We start from the raw sequence: 12,923 nt of genomic DNA on the forward strand, positions 1-12,923 counted from the left end.
TGTTATCTTGGTAAAAAAAAATGGGGGTTTGAGCCCCACCCCTCCAAGACCTAAACAGTATGTCTATTATAAATAGCTGAATACGAAGAGCTAGCCTAACACTAGAGGTTAATAGAGACACTAAACAGGGAGCAAGGAAAATAAATGGCTGGAGAAGTGATATTCCCAGCAACCATCATGGTATTTCAACAGTGAAATGGTTCCCTCAGCTGAACTAATGAGCCACCATTAGACCTTAAGGTCTGATCCAGTCCTTGGAGAAAAGAATGATGATTTGCAGGTCACAGTCTTACTCTGAATGACTTTGCCCAGGGAGGTATAAAAGGAGGGGTTCTGGGAGTCAGGTGGTAGCGCAGCGGGTTAAGTGCACATGGTGTGAAGAGCAAGGACCAGCATAAGAATCCTGGTTCAAGCCCTGGCTCCCCACCTGCAGGGGAGTTACTTCACAGGTAGTAAAGCAGGTCTGCAGGTGTCTGTCTTTCTCTACCCCTCTCTGTCTTGCACTCCTCTCTCCATTTCTCTCTGCCCTATCCAACAACGATGACACCAATAACTAAAACAATAATAACTACAACAACAATAAAAAAGGGGCAACAAAGGGAAAATAAATAAGAATATAAAAATCAAATCAAGTCGATGGGTTTACAGTCAACAATATTTATATCCTTCTCCACTCTTTTTCCTGATCCAGCGTTCTGTCCCTTTTCCAGCCATGATATCACCTCCCCATACAATAACTTGGATCCACCTGCAAATCAGATTTCAGGCTCAGAGAGAGAAAAAAAAACCCCAAAACTAGTATAGTTACAGGCCGTTTGAAATATAACTAAAATATACCTACTAGCTATCTACAAAACGGAGGACTCCCCAACACTTCATCTGCACTATTACAGCCTTTAGGTCCATGACTGGTCAACAATTTGTTTGGCTGTGTATGTTAACTCTCTTTTCAACCACCAGGTTCCAGATGCTAGCATGATGCCAACCAGACTTCCCTGGACAGACAACCCCATCAATGTGTCCTGGAGCTCTGCTTCCTTAGGGCCCCACCCCACCAGGGAAAGAGAGAGACAGGATGGGAGTATGGATCGACCTGTCAACACCCATGTTCAGCGGGGAAGCAATTACAGAAGCCAGACCTTCCACCTTCTGCATCCCACAATGACATTGGGTCCATACTCCCAGAGGGATAAAGAATAGGAAAGCTATCAGGAGGGGGGAGGGGATACGGAGATCTGGTGGTGGGAACTGTGTGGAGTTGTATCCCTCTTATCCTATGGTTTTGTTAATGTCTCCTTTTTTATTTTTTAATTTTATTATTTTTTAAAGATTTTATTTATGAGAAAGATAGGAGGAGAGAGAGAGAAAGACCAGACGTCACTCTGGTACATGGGCTGCTGGGGGATCGAACTTAGGACCTCATGCTTGAGAGTCCAATGCTTTAGCCACTGTGCCACCTCCTGGACCACAATGTCTCCTTTTTAAAATAAATAATAATAAAAAAAGAAAATGTTAAAAAAGGAGGGGTTCCCATTATTTATGAAGTCTAATACTTATTGGAAAGTCTGATAAGCCAAGATGCCTGGTCATGCTATAGTCTCCTAGACACAGGTTCCAAACTTCTGCTATTTTTTTAAAAATTTATTTCTTTATTGGGGAATTAATGTTTTACATTCAACAGTAAATACAATAGTTTGTACATGCATAATATTCCCCAGTTTCCCATTTAACAATACAACCCCCACTATGTCATTTATCATCCTTCATGGACCTGTATTCTCCCCACCGACCCACCCACCCCAGAGTCTTTTACTTTGGTGCGATATGCCAATTCCATTTCAGGTTCTATTTGTGTTTTCGTTTCTGATCTTGTTTTTCAGCTTCTGCCTGAGAGTGAGATCATCCCACATTCATCCTTCTGTTTCTGACTTATTTCACTTAACATGATTTTTTCAAGGTCCATCCAAGATCGGCTGAAAATGGTGAAGTCACCATTTTTTACAGCTGAGTAGTATTCCATTGTGTATATATACCACAACTTGCTCAGCCACTCATCTGTTGTTGGACACCTGGGTTGCTTCCAGGTTTTGGCTATTACAAATTGTGCTGCCAAGAACATATGTGTACACAGATCTTTTTGGGTGGATGTGTTGTGTTCCTTAGGATATATCCCCAGGAGGGGAATTGCAGGGTCATAGGGTAGGTCCATTTCTAGCCTTCTGAGAGTTCTCCAGACTGTTCTCCACAGAGGTTGGACCAATTGACATTCCCACCAGCAGTGCAGGAGGGTTCCTTTGACCCCACACCCTCTCCAGCATTTGCTGCTGTTACCTTTTCTGTTGTATGACATTCTCACAGGAGTGAAGTGATATCTCATTGTTGTCTTTATTTGCATTTCTCTGACAATCAGAGACTTGGAGCATTTTTTCATGTGTTTCTTGGCCTTTTGGATCTCTTCTGTGGTGAATATTCTGTCCAAGTCCTCCCCCCATTTTTGGATGGGGTTATTTGTTGTCTTGTTGTTGAGTCTGGCAAGCTCTTTATATATGTTGGTTATTAAACTTTTATCTGATGTATGGCATGTAAAGATCTTCTCCCATTCTGTGAGGGGTCTCTTGGTTTGGGTAGTGGTTTCTTTTGCTATGAAGAAGCTTTTTAATTTGATGTAGTCCCATAGGTTTATACTTGCCTTAGTCTTCCTTGTAATTGGATTCGTTTTATTGAAAATGTCTTAAAAATTTATGTGGAAAAGAGTTCTGCCAATATTTTCCTCTAAGTATTTAATAGTTTGTGGTCTAACATCCAAGTCCTTGATCCACTTGGAATTTACTTTTGTATTTGGTGAAATACAGTGATTCAGTTTCATTCTTCTGCATGTTTCAACCCATTGTTTCCAACACCATTTGTTGAAGAAACTCTGCTTTCCCCATTGAACAGTCTGGGCCCCTTTGTCAAAGATTAGATGTCCATAGGTGTGGGGCCTCATTCCTGGGCTCTCAATTCTATTCCACTGGTCAGTGTGTCTATTCATGTTCCAGTACCAAGCAGTTTTGATGACAGCGGCCCTATAATATAGTTTGCGATCTGGGAGTGTGATGCCTCCGGTTCTGTTCTTTTTTCTCAAGATTGTTTTGGCAATTCTAGGTCTTTTCTGGTTCCAGATAAACATTTGTAGCATTTTTTTTTCTATTCTCCTAAAAAATGAAAGCACTTTTCTTGTGAAGCTTCTTGTCTCTCAGCCTCCTCAGCACGCCCCAGTTGGCCTTTGCAACAGGAATAGTCATTCCTTTTTTTCTACTAAGACCTTCTGGGGCCAAGGGTCAAGCTGTAACATGGTATCAAAACCTGATTTCCAGTCAGGAAAATGATTTCACTGGCTAGGTATTTTCATACAGGCTGGATTTTGGGACAGGGTGGTGGTACACCTGGTTGAGTGCACATGTTACAATAAGCAAGGACTTGGGTTCAAGCCCCTCGGTCCCCACCCATAGGGGGAAAGCTTTCCAAATGATGAAGCATGGCTGCAGGTATCTGTCTCTCTCCCTCAAGCAGGGCTGCAGGTATCTATCTGTCTCCCTTCCTCTCCCCTACCTTGATTTCTGGCTGTCTCTATCTAACAAATAAATAAAGGCAATTAAAAAAAAATAAACAAATAGGCTGGAATTTTGAAGTATTTTTTTACGGACATTTATATAACAGATATATAATCTTCAATAAAAAGGAGTTAAAATTGGCTGAATAACTTAAAAAAAAAGCTGAATTTTAGTGACTGTCATGAGAAAAGGAAAGTAAGGAGAAAGATCACATCTATTAGACAGATGGTCTTTATTGGGTACTTACTGGAAATTTACCACTTGGTGTCCTCTGTAAAGAGCTTTATGCATAGAAGGTGCTTGATAAATGATTACTGTATCAAGAACTTTTGGCAACTCACCATGATTAAATCAGGATGTACAACACAATTTCTTAAGAAAGAATTAAGCATTCAAAAAGCCTTGTTTATTGTGAGGATTAAATGATACAATGTATGTTAAAGTGCTTTGTAAGCTGTAAAGCAGTATACCTACACAAGGTATTATTATTATTTAAAGGCAACTCCATGAAATGTTTTAGTTTAGACCTTGAAATTAGTCCTAAAAGCTTGCAACTCAACTCTCTATCAATTTTGCTACAGTGCTACAGGTCTCCAATAGAGGTCTATGAGCAGAATAAGTGCATCCAACACATCCACTTTGGCTGCCCAAAGGAAAAGAGAAAAAAATATGCTTCAAGTAGACAAAAAACTGAGAAAGGGTGATGAGGGCGTGGGGTGGGTTTCACAGTGGTAAAGCACAGGACTTGCAAGAATAAAGATCTAAATTAGATCCCTAGCACAACATATAATTATAAATATGTTGCACAGAATAAACGTGTAAAGCACACACACACACACATAAACACACACACACCTTTTTTCTTTTTCTTTTACCATTAGGTTTTTCACTGGGGTTCAGTGCCTGCACTATGAATCCACTGCTCTCAGGGGCCATTTTTTCCTTTAATTTTTATTAGATAGGACAGAAGAAAATTGAGAGAGGAGGGGGCACACAAAGACACCTGCAGACCTGCTTCACCACTTGTGAAGTATCCCCCCTGCAGGTGGGAAGAGGGGGCTCAAACCCAGGTCCTTGTACATGGCATAAGTGCACTTAACTGGGTGTGTCACTGCCCGACCCCCAATAAAACAAATCTTTAAAAATATATTTTACTTGGCTTAGGGAGATCACAGGATTTTCATGCCTGAGGTCCTAGAGGTCCCAGGTTCAATTCCCAGCATCACCACAAACCAGAGCTTGGTGGTGCTCTGGCAACCACTCCCCCAATAAAGGTTTTACATATAGGATCAGAATTCACCAAAGTCCAACTTACCTGTCAACCATTTCTTCTTTAGTAAAAGCAGAAATTCATTACATAGAAGACAAAATGGTAGCCACAATGTAAAGAAAAATTTGGAATGGATTTAACCCAACTTCCTATCTCTGACCATAAGCCATACTTCCAGCTCTCCCCCACTGTGACTCTCCACACATCTACTTTCTCCCTATACTGAGGTCTTGTATCTACAGTATTCTTCGGTTTATGCCTGTTGGCTTCTTGTTCAACATCACTAGCTACATTGCTAGTTCTATAGGAATTTTATTAGTCCTTTTATCTTGACCACCCTCTAAAAAAGCCCAAACTGCCTTTCCACCTGCTTTTTTCTACCCAGTGGCAGGTTAGTTGCCAGGTTGGAGGAAAAAAAATCACAATTACAAGGACCAATATAAAGATTGGCTGGGCTTGCCTCCTAGTTCTCAATCTACACATCAATCATTCTGTGCTCTTACAACTCCTGTCCAGTTCCCTACGCTTTCTGCTATCCTTTTCTTCTTTTTAAAATTCAATCAGAAATCAAAAGTGAAGAGGTGATAGAGAAGGGAGAGACAGAGTGACACCTGAAACAGTATTTCCTTGCAAAGCTTTCCCCCTGCAGGTGGGCAGTGGGGGCTTGAACCCAGGTCCTTGTGCATTGTAATCTATACGCTCAACCAGGTGCACCACCACCTTCCCCCCTCCCCCCCACTATGGTTTTCTGGGCAAAAGCTTATGACAGTCTTCTCAGGGTAAACAGGTTACAAGCCCTGAGTCTCCTGACATGGATGTGTTGCCTTGTCAACTCTTCCAACTTGAGAATAAACATGTTTACTCTCACATCAAGGCCACTGTTTTCTCCTTTTCTTTGATTCATTCACCCACGATGCCTGGGCCTCTGTAGACAGATATCAAACCAGTCTCCTCTTATCAATCTTAAATCAGGGCCAGGTGGTGGTGCACCTAAATCATTCCAGTTGTTTCTGCTTCTGCCTTCATATCTACTGAATCTTTTTCTAGGGTGTTTTCCACTGACTTTCCCACACTAGCTATTAATTTTTCTTTAGGTCTTAAGAGTTTCATTGCTAAGGATGACAGAAAGCCTGTTCCATTCAAACTAGGCAGTTTCCCATCTCAACTTCCATCTGCAACATACTAATATAAATCATTATATTTTGTCTTCATGAACCATGTATCATGTTTTACAATGTCTGATTAGCTTATTTATGGTTAAAAACAAATTCACGTGGTCCAGGAGGTGGCGCAGTGGTAAAGCTTTGGACTCTCAAGCATGAGGTCCCAAGTTCGATCCCCGGCAGCGCATGTGCCAGAGTGATGTCTGGTTCTTTCTCTCTCCCTCTATCTTTCTCATAAATAAGTAAAATATTAAAAAAACAACAAAAAAACAAATTCACCTTGGTTCACTCCTGACTTACCCACAAGAAATATAAAGTTGAGGGCCTTTACTGTACTTTTCCCTCTGTAAATAAGTCTATTCCCTCATCTCTCTCCTCCCTGATGTCTTAAATGTTTTTCCCCTTCCACCAAGGCGTTGTGCCTGTGCGATTCCACCTCTCAGACACATTCACTTCCTGCCCCCCCCTTTCCTTTTTTCTAGACAGAAGATGAGGAACCAAGAGAGAGAGAGAAAGAGAGAGGAAGTATGCTACAGCATAGCTCCACTGTTAGTGACACTTCTCCTTTGCACAGTGATTATACATGGTGGTTGGAGGCCTGAAACCCAGTCTTTGTAACGGCAAGTATATGTTATGGAAGGTGACTTATCTCCTGTTCTTCCCCTCCTAAAATTCTGATAAAACATTTACCATGTTGTCCATAAACTACACTGTTAGCTATTTGTTTCAACAGTTCCAGAGGTTTTGACTACACCTTTTCTAAAACATACCTATGACAACAATAATAACTACAACAATAAAACAACAATGGCAAAAAAGGAATAGATAAATAAAATAAATATTAAAAAAAAACCCATACCTATGAAGTATTAATGGAGGTCAGGGAAGTTCAGATTCAGCTCTTCGAAGGTGGCTTTTTTTTTCTTTAATTATTTTATTTTTAAATTTTTTTTTTTAAACCAAAGCACTGCTCAGCTCTGGCTTGCAGTGGTGCAGGGGACTGAACTTGGGACTTTGAAGGCTCAGGCATGAGAGCCTGTTTGCATAACCATTACGCTATCTACCCCTGCCCAAATTCTTTTTTTTTTTTTTTTTTAATATTTATTCCCTTTTGTTGCCCTTGTTTTATTGTTGTAGTTATTATTGTTGTTATTGGATGTCTTTGTTGATGGATAGAACAGAGAGAAATGGAGAGAGGAGGGGAAGACAGAGAGGGAGAGAGAAAGATAAGACACCTACAGACTGGTTTCACTGCCTGTGAAGTGACTCCCCTGCAGGTGGGGAACTGGGAGCTCGAACCGGGATCCTTGAGCTGGTCTCTTAGCTTTGCACCATGTGCACTTAACCCGACTCCCTGGTGTGTAAATTCTAAGGTGTGTAGGATATGGCCCAACCAGCACTGGGTTATGCCTAGGGAAATCCTTCCTGTCTATTCTTATTCAATCACCAGTTCCAACCCATACGCTTGTCAAGAGGCAAAATCTAGCAGGGCTCCTTCATTAGATTTCTACTAAGGATAAAGTGTGGCACTTTATTGGTTCTTTTTGCTGCTGGCTCATGTGTTGAATCAAGAGCTCTTCCCCACTTCCAAGTCCCAGCTCTGGTGACCGTGGTAACCGCTTTCCTCACCTCTCCTCCCGAAATGACATAATGACTCTTAATCATAATTGTTCTCTCTGCTGATTTTTGAGACTATGAATCTTGAACTGTTACACCTGTAAGTATATCCTCCTCTTCAGCACCTAGTTTCTGCTGTCTGCATATCCTTACCACCTGACTCAAGGGTTAGGCGTGGTGGTGGTGGTGGTGAAGGTACTGCTCACTGTCTCTCCCAAGTGGTCCCTGTAGAGCTCAGGGCCCTGGGGCAGAAGATCTTGAGCAGGACTCACCTGAATGAATTCTTTCCCATAGCTTCAGGTTTTTTTTGTTTTTAATCCTCTGAGGATAATAATTTATTGGCTTTGGAATTAGCTTAACTATGCAATTGAGATACTTCATCTCCTCACACTTACCATAACGAAGATACAGGGTTTATTTTCACTCCAGTACCACAATAGGCCCATATTCCAAGTTCTGAATCAAAACATAATGTCTGCTTTCCACAGAACAGTAACTGTTCTGAAACTGCTTTGTCCTTTTGTTACTTGCATCCAATTTTGTAGAAATGTCTGGTTCTTCGTTTTATATTTAATCTACACTTGAACCTCAACCTCTGAAGTAAACTCATAAATTGGACCCTAATCTTCAAGTGGGATTACTACAATTTTCCCCTCCCCACTGTCACTCGAACTCCAGGATCACTCCTTTATGTTCAAGTTAAATGATTCGGAGGGGTATGATAACTTCAGTATCTTGCTTTTTGAAAAACAGGCAATGGCTTCCTGCCATCCAAATGATACATTTTTATTTTCCAGGCTGCCATCTACTTGTCTGATAACCTTATTTTTCACTACTAAACCATCTCTCTTCACTCTGCCTAGGCAGATCTTATTACCTCTTTAATCTAAAATCCCTACTAGCATTATTTCCTAAAGCTAGAGTGCCTTTCATATACTTCTCCATTTTTCATGACATCCTAAAAATATGACTTTCAAGCACATTGAGTAGTCACGATCTTGGGTCAGAGTACGTATTCCCAATGAAAATACTTGCTACAAGGTGTTCTAAAATTTCTTTTCTTTAGCTGCAATAGACTTAAAAAAAAAAAAAACCCTCTCTCAGAATATAGGCATGCCCTGGCATCACAATCCAGTTCCTCTCTTGACTGTGAGGCCTGTTCTGGGCTGACACATGTGATGCTCTCATTCCCATAGTAGTATATGGCATCTTTTAAGGATGAGTAATCAGCATATTAAAGGGCAAAAAAAAAAAAACCCTAATTATAAATGTAACTCTAAATCTCACAAACACTTCGATCTTGGGGTTATACATGCCAACAGAAATACCATGGAGATACACTAAGACTGAGAGACAAAAAGATCAAAGGCATACAAAGTCTAGTAGTTTCTCTAATGGACATACCAAGGGACCTTTGGAAGATTTTAGGATAGGCCAAGCACTCAGGTGTTCAGTGAATATAAAACACTTTTTGTTTTATGTAACAGTGGCTTTAGACAGTCAAAATTCTCCACAAAATTCAGTTATGTCCAGGGGCTCCACAATATATGTATTTCCAACTCTTCAAACTCTATCATTCCTCAGGGGTTAATTTAGCATTCTACATTGTGCTTTCTTCTTCTTTCTTTGTTTTGTTTTAAAGAATTTATTTACTTGTGCATGAGAAAGAGCAGAGAGAGAAAGAACCAGACATCACTCTGGTACATGGGCTTCTGGGGATTGAATTCAGGACCTCATGCTTGAGAGTCTAGTGCTTTATCCACTATGCCACCTCCTGGACCACTATAGTGCTTTCTTCTAAGCCAGGACTATCCTCTTAAAACAGGACTAGCCTCTTAAAAAACCATGTCTAAGGACCCATACTTGCTGGCAGGGAAGCTTTGTGAGCTGTGAAGCAGTACAGCAGGTGTTACCCTCATGCCTTTATATTTTGTATTTTGTATTTTTTTTGTTAACCAGAGCACTGTTCAGCTCTGGTTTATGGTGGTACAAGGATTGAACCTGGGACTTTGGAGCCTCAGGCATGAGAGTCTCTTTGCTGAGCCATTGTGCTATCTACCCCTACCCTTCTTGTTCCCTTTCTACCTGCCCCTTCCCTCTCAACTTTTCTGTAACAACAGGCTGTTGGGAATAGTGGATGCCTTGTGCAGGCACCAGGTCTTAGCCATAATTGTGGTGGTAATTAAAACAAAACAAAATGTCTCTTAACACCCTAAAGGAACACAATCTTGTCAAAGCGGAGGGGTACATAATAGATACTTTGCTCCAAAGGTTCATGATCATCCCGAGCAAATTCTATATTTCTGTTAGTCTAAAAGCTTTTCAGCATCCTGGGATGTGAGGCTTTGGACACTCAAGTGTGAGAACCCAAGTCGAATACCTGGCACCTCTTATGCCAGAGTGATAATCTGGTTCATTCCCTCTTGCCACCCCCCCCCCCCATAATACTATATTTAACAACAACGAGCACAGCCTCCCCTTTTCTAAGTTTGTCAAGAACAACTTACATAGCATACAGCCTTTCACATTATGAATAATAAAATCAACTCAAAAAATGTCAAACTAGCTCTCTGGGCATTATTGTCAGGCACTCTTCCCATATTTTAACATTTAGAACTGTGAGTCTCTGAATCGAATAAGATTCTTCATCACCAATTTTCAGATAAGAGAAGGTGAATACAGAGCTAATGGGTGGTGTAGGTAGGCCCTACTCCTTCTAACACTTGATCTAGGACCAGGGCAGCAACTTAAGGCAGGTGAAGTGAGTACCTCTAGTGTCTCTAGAAGCATTCAGTGGAATATGAACAGGTTCTCAATGAGACACTAAAGGATGACCCTTAATAAGACAATGAAGCCAGATCCTCGATGAGGCACTGAAGGGTAGAGATTATGGGAACATAGAGATAATGGCAAAAATTGTAGGAACATAGAGGCATAGAGGTAAAGCCAAAAGTACTCCGGAAAGTGGATAAGCTAGATGTGGGAAACTGAACAATTACCCTCAGATCCACCACATAGGATACACCTAACCTAACTGTCAGAACTTGTAACTATGTTCTTACTATGGTGAAAGATATTCTACAGATATAATTAAGCTAAAAATTTTGTGATGTGTTGAGGATCCTGTATTACGCAGGTGAATCCAATATCATCATGCAATCACAAGGGTCATCTTAAGAGGAAGCAGGAGTGCTGGGCTGGCTTGGGGGTGCCTCTTCTTGAGTGTGTACTCTCTGGGCTGGAGAGATTGTGACCAGAGCCAGCCTGGGCTGCTACTCACTCAGTGATGTGAAAGAGATGACCTAGGAACAGGGCTGGTGGTGGTGAGGTGATTCAATTCTTTATTGGTCAGAGAGCCCAGGCTTTTAAAGGTCGGACCCAGAAGTGGCAAGTTGGAAATGGTAATGGCTTGACATGGTTTAGAAAGGGGCGGAGAAAGGCAAAAGGGGTTGGGGAAGGTAGGAACTTCCTTAGCAACTGTTGCCAGGGTTTTAAGTGGTAGGATTAATAATACCCTGCAGACAGGGAGGGTCTTGAGGGTAGAAAGAAGACAGATCAAAGGAATGGAATGGGTGAGGATCTTTCAGGCAAAACAATGATTATGTAGATAATAAGGGAGCAGGCCATAGTATCAGGAATGCAGGGTGCTTTGTGAGGCAGGAAGTCTGATAAGACAAGGCAAACCTTGGGGGGGTTTTGTCCCTCCTTGCTCAACCTCTCAGTAGAGAGAGACTAACAGGATGGATGTCCCCTCAAGTCAAGCCCTGCCAAGGTCAACCACATTCTCACAATTTCCTGACACAGGAGGACTTATAGAGAAAGAGTGATGTGCAGATTATGAACCAAAGTGATACACCCTGAAGATGAGGGAAAAGGTTCGATTAAGGTAGCAACTAGAGACTGAAAAAGGCAAGGAAAACAGTAAAAAACAAAACAAAACAAACAAAAAACAAACAAAAAACCATTCTTATGCTTGAAAGCAGCTAAGTTTCCTGTAACTTAACACAGCAACAGGAAACTAGTAACACTGGAGGGAATCAGGAGGGAGGGCTTCAGAGGAGATACGTTTCAGCTGAATCCAGAAAAAAGAGGAGGTGTTCTCAGAGGGGAGAGATGACATTTTTTTGAGAAAAAAAAAACATGAAACTTGGGAATATGCAAGAAGAATCCCAGTAGTTCTGTAGGCTTAAATATGTGGGGTATGCCACCAGGGAAAGATAGAAACAGGCTGGGAGTATGGATCCACCTGCCAAAGCCCATGTCCAGTGGAGAAGCAACTATAGAAGCCAGACCTTCCACCTTATGCACTCCACAATGATCCTGGGTCCATACTCTCAGAGGGATACAGAATAGGAAAGCTTCTAATAGAGGGGATGAGATACAGAACTCTGGTGGTGGGAATTGTGTGGAGTTGTACCACTTTTATTCTTGTCGATTATTAAATCAATAAAAAAAAAGATGTGTGGTATGCAGTGCAGTTAGGTAACTATGAAAAAGGCAGGTGGGCTGGGGACAGAGAGCTTGAGAAGGTCAACAAGCAGCTGCTTCTAACAGTTACAGTGACTACTCTTGTGAGGCTGTTTCCTGTAAGTCGGCTTTTCCTCAAAGGCCAGGGCTTCACTGTCACCATTTCTGTCAGACAGTGTTACATTTGAATGACTTACCACTGAACATTGTAAAGGCCCACTCCCACTCTTTTTGTTTTATTTATTTATTTTTAAAGATTTTATTTATTTGTTCATGAAGAATGATAGGAGGAGAGAGAGAAAGAGCCAGACATCACTCTGGTACATGTGCTGCTGGGGATCGAACTCAGGACCTCATGCCAGAGAGTCAAAGGCTTTATGCACTACACTACCTCCCGGACCACTGTTTATTTTATTTTAACCATAGTACTGTTCAGCTCTAGCTTATGGTGGTGCCTGGGACTGAATCTGGGAACTGAGAGGCTCAGGCACTAAAGTCTTTTGCATAAACATTATGCTATCTCCTAGCTCTCACTTCTTAAGAAAAAAATTTTTATTAGTGATTTAATAATGGTTTGCAAGGTTATAAGATTACAGGGGTATACTTCCACATTGTTTTCACCACCTAAGTTCTGTGCTCCCCCCAATACCTCTCCCACTAGAACCTTCACAGTTTTCACAGTCTTAGAGACAGTTTGGTGTGTGTGTTGTGTGTGTTTGCAAGTTGAAGTGTTTCAATTATTTATAGTTCACAAGTGGCCACCTCCTTTTTCAACTTAGGATTGTCTTATCAATCATACTGGTAATAAATACA

At 41.2% G+C, this 12,923-nt stretch overlaps 1 protein-coding gene across 2 annotated transcripts in view; it reads right to left on the reverse strand.

Moving 5' to 3' along the window:
• Window positions 1–12,923, reverse strand: part of RAB22A (RAB22A, member RAS oncogene family) — a 58,736-nt gene that overhangs the window by 24,238 nt on the left and 21,575 nt on the right. The gene's annotated exons all lie outside the window — the stretch shown is intronic.

Source organism: Erinaceus europaeus, chromosome 1 (genome assembly GCF_950295315.1).
Source record: "Erinaceus europaeus chromosome 1, mEriEur2.1, whole genome shotgun sequence".
Classification (NCBI taxonomy): Eukaryota; Metazoa; Chordata; class Mammalia; order Eulipotyphla; family Erinaceidae; genus Erinaceus; species Erinaceus europaeus.